The sequence below is a fragment of the Zingiber officinale genome, chromosome 1A, assembly GCF_018446385.1.
Source record: "Zingiber officinale cultivar Zhangliang chromosome 1A, Zo_v1.1, whole genome shotgun sequence".
NCBI classification, from domain to species: domain Eukaryota; kingdom Viridiplantae; phylum Streptophyta; class Magnoliopsida; order Zingiberales; family Zingiberaceae; genus Zingiber; species Zingiber officinale.
The window spans coordinates 84,769,546-84,780,755 of NC_055987.1; the positions used below are offsets into that span (position 1 = coordinate 84,769,546).

The window sequence follows — 11,210 nt, forward strand, 5'->3', positions numbered from 1 at the left end:
GCTTACACAACCAATAACAAATACAAAACACCACACAACGACATCAACACTCCAAAAACAAAACCGGAGTACAGAGCTAAACAAAATGATACATAAACAAACAAAACATACGTGAAATCGATAAGTCCTCTGATGCGACGTGGGGACCAGCAGACAGGATACTCCAAGCGACACCAAAACCAACCTGGTACCTGAAAAAGATAGTATCAACGGGGGTGAGTTCAACAACTCAGCGAATACCAATGGACATGAGTAGTAAGATATATCTAACAGCAACAAACATGGAATACAGCTTCCTAATCATATATAGGGAATACGCAAAAACTGAAAGGTAACTGAGGAAGCTGTACTCACCAGGAACTCCTATCCAGACAAAAAGGTCGTCAAACCGAAAGTGTCAATAATCCTGTATGCAGGTCAAAAGTATGCATCCAACCAAAATGCAACAACCAAATGCAACAAACAAAATCATAAGAATATAAATGCATCAATGCATATGATGCTAATGATGCGTCCTGGTCACCCCTGACGCCACACAATCAGTGGGTAGGGCTGTGACAACCGTGCACTCTGTCGTCACTACTCCTGATGAGTGACCGAGTGGACGGGATGCTGTCGGAGTACTCCTGTCCTGTGACCCCAAATCATAAATGGGGGAGCTCAATGCTCTCATCTCCCGGTACACGATGACGGGGAGGAAATCTCTGCCGGCTACCACGCTGAGTCACCTGACCAACGGAGCCAAACAGAGTCCACCGTCTGCCGGCTACTACACTGCTACACTAAATGCCAGCGGAGCCAAACAGAGTCCACCGTCTGCCGACTACTACACTGCTACACTAAATGCCAGCGGAGCCAAACAGAGCGGAACTGACTGCCGGCTACCACGCAAGCAGAACCGCCACACACCTGCCTGATATACCACTAAACCATGAGTGGGGGTGTGTGCAGTACATGTAACTGGCGATGGGCTCAACCATAGTGGAGCCTACAATCGCACAGCATGCAATCATGATGCATGTCACTATGCATAGCAAAAACCGATCAACATAACCATATCCATATATACAAAATGGGTACTGTAAAAGTGATGGTCACATACCAAAATCTAAAGTACACAGGTCAGATAGAATATCAAAAACCTATATCCTGAACATAATAAGTATGGAATATCCTGATCAGCATAGAAAAATCCATATATACATAATATGGGTACCACAGTATCAGTAGGTCAAATCCACGGATCTAGGGCATACAAGTCCTCTAAGGTATAACAACCTAGACCCAAATCATATCCCTCTTCCATAGCATATGTACCAATAATATACACAGATCAAAGAATCAGGGTCTAAACACCCGAATCATATATGATATACAAATAGAGGTACACAATTCTGATATGGCACAAAAACCTAAGTATCAGATAATCAAGATACACAGGGCAGAAACAACAATCTAAATCCTAGTCCTAACCTCAGTAAGCATGGTATGTCACTCTATAAACTAAGATACTCATGGTAACAAGATAATCATGGCAACAAATCACGAGATATAAGCACGGATACATCACAGGTGACAAACCTAACATGCTATGGATAACAAACAGTGACATACCAAAGACAAACATGTTCATTGCATGTAGTTATAAAATACTATGCATATCCAAAGACATTATCATAAAAGATAAGTCAAGAGGTACCCGCCTTTAACTGTAGATCCAATCCAGTCAAATCCAACGTCAAGATGCTCGTCTCTCGTCAACGTCCTGTGTCCACTAACAATACATATATATTTTATTTAGCTAAATCCATATAATAGCTAAATAAAATCTTTAAGACTAAATTAGGGCAAAATCCTAATCAATCTACACATATACCTAATTCGTATCATTTAAACAAAGTAATAATTAACCTTTAAAAACTTACCCAAATCCAAGGTGATCACCAATAGATCACAATCAAAGATGTTGCTACCGGTTAGGGAAAGTTGCTGGATAACACCTCAATAATCACAATTCCAGCATCACAGTAATAGAGCCTCACTGCTAAAATCCTTCCCACTGATCAGATGAAGATAACATCTCAGGTGATCAAGAAATATACACCACAGAATAGAACAGAACTTCACCTCCTGAAATTCTTCTCCACTGTCCAGATCAAGGTTGGAATCAATCGAATCCAGTAAAGATAGCAATAGAGATCATAGATCAAACAACACAACCTAACTCACCTTGTTGTTACCTTACCGAAACACCCTTGCCCTAAAGAGGAGCCGAAGCTTTGAGCTAGGGCACGGCACGGTAAATCCAAGCCGACGATGAGGAGAAAGGGTCAAGACTAGAGCTAGGATTCCCCTTCTTGATCGGAGACCTCTATCATCGACGCACGCTCCTGGCTCCCGGCGATCTAGGGCACGGGTCCGCAAGGTAGAGGGCAAAGATCGGCTCGCAGTGTGCAACGGGGAGGTGCGGCGGTGGTGACTTGTTGCTGCTCTCTAGGGCACAAGATCACTAGGCTGTGGAGAGGAAGAAACCGCCGGCGTCGGCGCCGGTTAGGGCAAAGAAGGTGAAGTGCGCGTCGGCGTCGGGGAGAAGAAGGAAGGGGTGCGGCTTTGGCTCGGTTTCGGCGACAACAAAACGAAAAACAAAAACAAAGGAAATAAAAAGGAATAAGACATATAAATAAAATCTTTTCCTCGCTTAAATCGGGTAGCCTAAACAGGCTTTTCCGGGTCCCGCTTTTATCCTCATGAACTCGTCCGTACGAGCTCCGAAAAACTCCCGAAAAATTTCTAAAAATTTCGGAAAAATCCCTTATCATTATTCGCTAATTTTCAGTATTTTACATTCTCCCCCACTAATAAAAATTTGGTCCCCAAATTTCGTTATCTACCATCAGCAAATACTAACAACAGGTAAAGAGTATAAATGCTGAACGGTAAATTATATCACACACCTCAAGTGAAAAGATGGGGTATCGTGCTCGCATGATATCCTCGAGCTCCCAAGTTGCCTCCTCGTCTATATGATACTGTCATCCGACTTTAACCAGTCGGATAGTCTTGTTCCGCAACTGACGCTCTTCCCGGTCTAGAATCCATACCGGAACCTCCTCATAGGTGACGTCAGGCTGAATAGGAACTGAGATATCTGTCAACAAATCTATCGAGTCGGATATATACCTCCTCAGCATAGACACATGGAATACGTCGTGAACACCTGACAGGAACGATGGTAGTATCAAACGATAAGCTACCGCTACAATCCTCTCCAAGATCTGGAAAGGTCCAATGTATCGCGGAGCTAGCTTACCTCGGGGCCAAATCTCTTTACTCCTTTCGTGGGTGAATCTCGCAGAAATACATGATCGCTAATAGAGAACTCTAAGAGTCTCCGACTCCGGTCAGCATAACTCTTCTGGCAGTCCTGTGCCTCTGCCACTCTCCGTCTAAAAGTACGGACCAACTCTACCTTAAGCTGAGCTCTATGAGGTCCCAACAACTGGGCCTCCCCAACCTCATCCCAGAGGGTGGGTGTCCGACAAGGCCTACTATACAACGCTTCAAACGGTGCCATCTGAATAGCCAAATGCAAACCGTTGTTGTAGGCGAATTCTACCAATGACAAACGGTCCTCCCAACTGCCTCAAAAATCCAATACACGTGACCTCAGCAAATCCTCTAGAGTCTGTATGGTCCACTCTAACTGTCCATCTATCTGCGGATGGAAAGTTGTACTGAAACAGAGTTGCGTGCCCAAAGGCCTACTGCAGACTCTGTCAAAAACGAGACGTGAATCGGGGTCTCCATCCGAAATAATAATCAACGGGACACCACGTGATCTGATGATCTCCCGGCAAAACAGATCTACCAATCGATCCAGGAAATCTGTCCTCCGATTAGCCAAAACGTGCGCGGATTTGGGTAATTGATCAAAGATTACCCAAATCGCGTCATGGTCTCATCATGTCCTCGGCAAACTCACCACAAAGTCCCTGGTAATATGTTCCCATTTCCACTCGGGAATAGGAATCCACTGAAATAAACCGACAGGTATCTGGTGCTCGGCCTTCACCTGCTGACGGACAAGACATCTAGCTACAAAATCCGTGATGTCTTCCTTCATGTCGTTCCACCAATAGAAACACCTCAAATCTCGATACATGCGGGTCACGTCTGGGTAGATCGCAAATCGAGAGTAATGAGCTTCCCAAAGTAGCTCCTGTAAGACCGGATGAGACTGAGGTACGCATAATCTGTCTCGGATGTATATAATATCCTCCTCGTCTCGTGTGAACTAGGTCTGCTACCCGGAAACTATCTGGTTGCAAATAACCCGCAAATACAGCCTAGGGCTCTCGGATCCTCGTCCTGATCGACACTGAGCAACCATGATAACCAGTCTGTGACCACAACTCGGTGGCAAGCCAAAGTCACTCTAGACTTCCAGCTAAGTGCGTCGACAACCACATTAGCTTTCTCTAGGTGATAGCTAATGGTACAATCAAAATCCTTCAGGAACTCCATCCATCTCCTCTGTCGGAGATTAGGTTCCTTCTAAGTAAACAGATATTTGAGACTCTTATGGTCAGTGAAAATCTCAAATATAACGTCATATAAATAATGTCGCCAAATCTTCATGGCAAAAATAATGGCGACTAGCTCCAGATCATGTACAGGGTAGTTCTTCTCATGCTTCTTCAACTACCAAGAAACACAGACGACTACCGTATCATGCTGCATCAGAACAGCGCCAAATCCTGTAAAGATGCGTCGGTATCGAGCACGAATCCGTCCTCTCCAGAAGGTAAAACCAAAAATCGTAGCCGACACTAAACTCCGCTTCCGCTCCTGGAAGCTGGTCTCGCAATCCTCAGTCCAAGTGAACTTCACGCCTTTCCTGGTCAGGCGTGTCAGTGACATAGCTATCCGAGAGAAACCCTCAACGTAAGATCTATAATATCCTGCGAGTCACAAAAGACTGCGGATCTCCTACACTGATTTCGACTGTTCCCAACGGCAACAACCTCTATCTCCTGTGGAACCACGGTACACTCCTACTGGTGACCGTGTGTCCCAAACATCTCATAGAAGAAAACCAAATCAGCACTACTGATAATCACATATACATGTTCTCGTCGAAACATCTTTAGACCTATGCAAAGGTAGTGTACGTGACTCACCTCAAATCCGTAATAAATCACAACATCGTCAACAAAGACAATGGAAACTAATCCAAACATTCTAGGGATACCCCAATCATCGAGTCCATGATAACATCTAGGGCACCACAAGTACTAATGGTAAAACCAAAACACATAATGTCCGTCTCACAGACATTCCTAACCATAAGATCCTCAACAATAAACAGATCTAATCACCAACGATATATAATCACCAAAGAATAGAACCTCCAGTGTGAGAGCAATGCTCTATCACACGAAATACCACAAATGTGGGAGCAACGCTCTACCACAAGAAATCCTCCCTATGTGGGAGCAACGCTCCACCACAAATAATCCAAAATATGTATCCACAATAAATATGGGAGCAATGCTCCGCTACAAACAATCCGCAATATATAGGAGCAACGCTCCACTAAAAAAACAATCCCTAAATATGTGGGAATCCAGAATAGGTGGAAACTACGCTCTACCACAAACAATCCATAACATGTGGGAGCTACAACAATACATAAGTGTCCAAAACACCTAACTATCTAGCTAGAGACTGCACAAGACATCTCTCTACCACAGATCACTGTGGGTAAGCCTAGGGTATAACCACCCAGTAAGCAAATCAAATCCATAGTCAACTCTATCATCCTCCTAGTGGGTCGATCACCCACTTATAGGATAATTATTTGACAGGGTAATACCACAAATGTCATAATGTAGACATTCAACATTCTACATTCAACATAGGTAGAATCATCATGATGCTACCAACCATACACCCGGCACACGTGCACACACAACATATGTATGATCGACATAATCCTCCATTTTGTATACATACCAAAAATACTCACATCATAGGTATAAATCACCGTGATACCTCCAACAATGTATACCAAACCCGTGTGCACATATCAATATAGGTATAATCGACAATACACCTCAAACAACACTCACCTGACATATATACACATATGCCAAGAGTATAATCAATGTATACTTCCAATAAGGCATACTAAAACCCAGGTGCATTCACAAATCACACAAAATCAACAAAATACCTCAAATACCACACCAAACACATATGTACATACCACAACACCGATTTTAATCGATAAGATACCTCCAATATGTCAATCATGCACGTACAGCTAACTAAACAGCTATAATCCACAAGAATCTACAATAACCATATCTAGATGGGAATATCTCACTATCCGCAAATGAACTATCCATCATAGAACTCCTTCAACTCATAACAATCATATGTACACTTCATAGATATGCATAATCAGCATATTTAATCCAATCTATCACACAAACCCTATGTCATCTTCTAAGTTATCCAATTAGGTACATACAGTCTAAAATTACAGTACCCATGGAATAGGATACATCGATCCTCTATCAACTGACCAAACCGACAATAGTATACAATCAACTCCGTCTTTTCCACGTCAGTACAAAACTTGTACTCAAATGTGCTCTAGATATCAATTAAGCACATACAACCCAAAGATTCAGACATCTAGAAGTAAAGTAGGTTAATCTGCTACTGATCGGATCAACACAACTAATCGATCATCTACTAACTAATCAAGAATAAATAAAACCTCTACAAGCATCTAAGGTAAATCGATCACAACTACCCAAATCAAACAAACGTCAATCTATCTTCTACTGACAGATCTAACAAGAGTAAATCAATATTTACTGATGAAATTTACTAAAATAACATAGTATACTACTGGCTAGGTCATCATAAAGATATAAATACTATCCACTACCCAGCTAATAAAAGCAAAGGCTGGTATGTGCCTCAATCTGCTAACCAACTGGTAATAACATAAGCTAAAAAAACTACTGGTGTATGATATAATATATCACCAGAAACTGTAATCCCTCACATGTAATATGGCTACAATATCAGACAGATACCAGATACAAAGTGTCATAACTCTCACAGTCAACAATGCATACTCTAACTAAATAGAAGGATAACAGTATACCAACATACCTCCTATAGCTTGGAGATGTCCTGCTGCTGCCAGGTCCCATAATCCAAAAAGTCACATCGAGAAGACAAAATCACGAAATCCAAAACATCGAAAATAAGACTCATAAGTCGATCTCTGTTACCAAATAAATTGGTATCAGATAAATCTCAAAAATCCAGAATACGTAGCAAGTATCGTAACCTCGCTCTGATACCACTAAATTGTCACGCCCCAGAGGAGTCTCTGTCCGAAGAAATTTCGGCAGCATCTCCCCTGTACGGCAGACAATCTGAAACTTTTCTACAAACACTATATACCTCAGCCACATGCGACTGGAATAATAACAATAAAAGAAAACAAACACCACGCAGTTAATATCAAATTCAGCCTCTGGCTGACACAACCACGCAGTTAAATACATATCATCAGCCCACTCGGCTGGAACAAAACCAAAACACAAAGACTGCTAGCCGGCAAGACTTACACAACCAATAACAAATACAAAACACCACACAACGACATCAACACTCCAAAAACAAAACTGGAGTACAGAGCTAAACAAAATGATACATAAACAAACAAAACATACGTGAAATCGATAAGTCCTCTGATGCGACGTGGGGACCAGCAGACAGGATACTCCAAGCGACACCAAAACCAACCTGGTACCTGAAAAAGATAGTATCAACGGGGGTGAGTTCAACAACTCAGCGAATACCAATGGACATGAGTAGTAAGATATATCTAACAGCAACAAACATGGAATACAGCTTCCTAATCATATATAGGGAATACGCAAAAACTGAAAGGTAACTGAGGAAGCTGTACTCACCAGGAACTCCTATCCAGACAAAAAGGTCGTCAAACCGAAAGTGTCAATAATCCTGTATGCAGGTCAAAAGTATGCATCCAACCAAAATGCAACAACCAAATGCAGCAAACAAAATCATAAGAATATAAATGCATCAATGCATATGATGCTAATGATGCGTCCTGGTCACCCCTGACGCCAGTCAGTCAGCTCACACACACAAATGGTGAGACCGAATGGGTAGGGCTGTGACAACCGTGCACTCTGTCGTCACTACTCCTGATGAGTGACCGAGTGGACTGTCGGAGTACTCCTGTCCTGTGACCCCAAATCATAAATGGGGAGCTCAATGCTCTCATCTCCCGGTACACGATGACGGGAGGAAATCTCTGCTACCACGGTCACACGACCAACGGAGCCAAGCGAGTCCACCGTCACGGCTACTAGCTACACTAAATGCCGTGAGCCAAGAGTCCACCGTGCGGCTACTACTGCTACACTAAATGCCGGTGAGCCAAGCAGGCGGCCGGCTACCACAGCGAGTCCTCGAGACCAGCGCAAACCGCCACACACACGATATACCACTAAACCATGAGTGGGGTGTGTGCAGTACATGTAACTGGCGATGGGCTCAACTATAGTGGAGCCTACAATCACACAGCAATCATGATGCATGTCACTATGCATAGGAAAAACCGATCAACATAACCATATCCCGATATACCAAATGGGTACTGCAAAAGTGCTGGTCACATACCAAAATCTAAAGTCCACAGGTCGATAGAATATCAAAACCTATATCCCGAACATAATAAGTATGGAATATCCCGATCAGCATAGAAAAATCCATATATACATAATATGGGTACCACAGTATCAGTAGGTCAAATCCACGGATCTAGGGCATACAAGTCCTCTAAGGTATAACAACCTAGACCCAAATCATATCCCTCTTCCATAGCATATGTACCAATAATATACACAGATCAAAGAATCAGGGTCTAAACACCCGAATCATATATGATATACAAATAGAGGTACACAATTCTGATATGGCACAAAAACCTAAGTATCAGATAATCAAGATACACAGGGCAGAAACAACAATCTAAATCCTAGTCCTAACCTCAGTAAGCATGGTATGTCACTCTATAAACTAAGATACTCATGGTAACAAGATAATCATGGCAACAAATCACGAGATATAAGCACGGATACATCACAGGTGACAAACCTAACATGCTATGGATAACAAACAGTGACATACCAAAGACAAACATGTTCATTGCATGTAGTTATAAAATACTATGCATATCCAAAGACATTATCATAAAAGATAAGTCAAGAGGTACCCGCCTTTAACTGTAGATCCAATCCAGTCAAATCCAACGTCAAGATGCTCGTCTCTCGTCAACGTCCTGTGTCCACTAACAATACATATATATTTTATTTAGCTAAATCCATATAATAGCTAAATAAAATCTTTAAGACTAAATTAGGGCAAAATCCTAATCAATCTACACATATACCTAATTCGTATCATTTAAACAAAGTAATAATTAACCTTTAAAAACTTACCCAAATCCAAGGTGATCACCAATAGATCACAATCAAAGATGTTGCTACCGGTTAGGGAAAGTTGCTGGATAACACCTCAATAATCACAATTCCAGCATCACAGTAATAGAGCCTCACTGCTAAAATCCTTCCCACTGATCAGATGAAGATAACATCTCAGGTGATCAAGAAATATACACCACAGAATAGAACAGAACTTCACCTCCTGAAATTCTTCTCCACTGTCCAGACAAGGTTGGAATCAATCGAATCCAGTAAAGATAGCAATAGAGATCATAGATCAAACAACACAACCTAACTCACCTTGTTGTTACCTTACCGAAACACCCTTGCCCTAAAGAGGAGCCGAAGCTTGGAGCTAGGGCACGGCACGGTAAATCCAAGCCGACGATGAGGAGAAAGGGTCAAGACTAGAGCTAGGATTCCCCTTCTTGATCGGAGACCTCTATCATCGACGCACGCTCCTGGCTCCCGGCGATCTAGGGCACGGGTCCGCAAGGTAGAGGGCAAAGATCGGCTCGCAGTGTGCAACGGGGAGGTGCGGCGGTGGTGACTTGTTGCTGCTCTCTAGGGCACAAGATCACTCGGCTGTGGAGAGGAAGAAACCGCCGGCGTCGGCGCCGGTTAGGGCAAAGAAGGTGAAGTGCGCGTCGGCGTCGGGGAGAAGAAGGAAGGGGTGCGGCTTTGGCTCGGTTTCGGCGACAACAAAACGAAAAACAAAAACAAAGGAAATAAAAAGGAATAAGACATATAAATAAAATCTTTTCCTCGCTTAAATCGGGTAGCCTAAACAGGCTTTTCCGGGTCCCGCTTTTATCCTCGTGAACTCGTCCGTACGAGCTCCGAAAAACTCCCGAAAAATTTCTAAAAATTCCGGAAAAATCCCTTATCATTATTCGCTAATTTTCAGTATTTTACAAACACAACTTACAGGGCAAAATGAGTAAAAAGCCTTCGAATGAACAGTACTCGAAAGCGCCTTCAAGCAGTGGAAGGCACCTTCAATGGCTTGAAGACGTCTTCCAAGGGATAAAATTTAGACATCGTTGCAAATAAGGCGCAGTGAATTTGGGATTAGATTTGACCCATTAGAGGTACCTTCAACGCCTATGGAAGGCATCTTCCATGGCCTTTAAAAGCCAGTCTCAACTAAGCTCCTCACAACAACCACTATACGAGCTACTATGCGTCCATTCGAGGTTTCGATTGCTCCAGCATCCTGATACAACTCTGCTACGAAGGTGCTGCACCCGACTACTACTCCGAGGACTTTTGATCACGGCTGGTACATTGACACCGACACTTGAGCGTTCTCACTTCCATTCATACGTGTCGATAACAGAAGTTTTTTTTTGTAATTAATTATTGCAAAAGAACAAGTGGAGGGTGTTGCACTTGTTCTAACTTTATTGGTACTTGATTACCTCTTTCGAAAGTACCGAAAGAGGTATTTTAGTGGATTACCCATCGATAGGTACATGAGACCTAGGTCTTGGAATAGGAGTCACCGAAGGGTCTTAACCAAGTAAAACTAACCGTATTTTCTTGTGTTCTTTTTCTTTTCAATTTTCTGCTGCGTACTTAAATTTCAAAAAGAAATAAGTTTTTAAAACCACGTAATTCACCCCTCTCTCACGTGCGACTCGATCC

The 11,210-nt window shown here is 42.6% G+C and overlaps 2 long non-coding RNA genes across 2 annotated transcripts; both read right to left on the reverse strand.

Moving 5' to 3' along the window:
* Positions 1-1,707: 1,707 nt before the first annotated feature.
* On the reverse strand, positions 1,708-2,277 carry LOC122006059. The gene is made up of 3 exons (XR_006118609.1): positions 2,230-2,277; positions 1,926-2,146; positions 1,708-1,774 (listed from the first exon to the last, which is right to left on the reverse strand). It is a non-coding gene; the product is annotated as an uncharacterized LOC122006059 (long non-coding RNA).
* A 7,065-nt stretch (positions 2,278-9,342) lies between these two features.
* On the reverse strand, positions 9,343-10,097 carry LOC122006071. Its single transcript, XR_006118613.1, has 3 exons — positions 9,864-10,097; positions 9,561-9,781; positions 9,343-9,409 (listed from the first exon to the last, which is right to left on the reverse strand). It is a non-coding gene; the product is annotated as an uncharacterized LOC122006071 (long non-coding RNA).
* Positions 10,098-11,210: the final 1,113 nt, after the last annotated feature.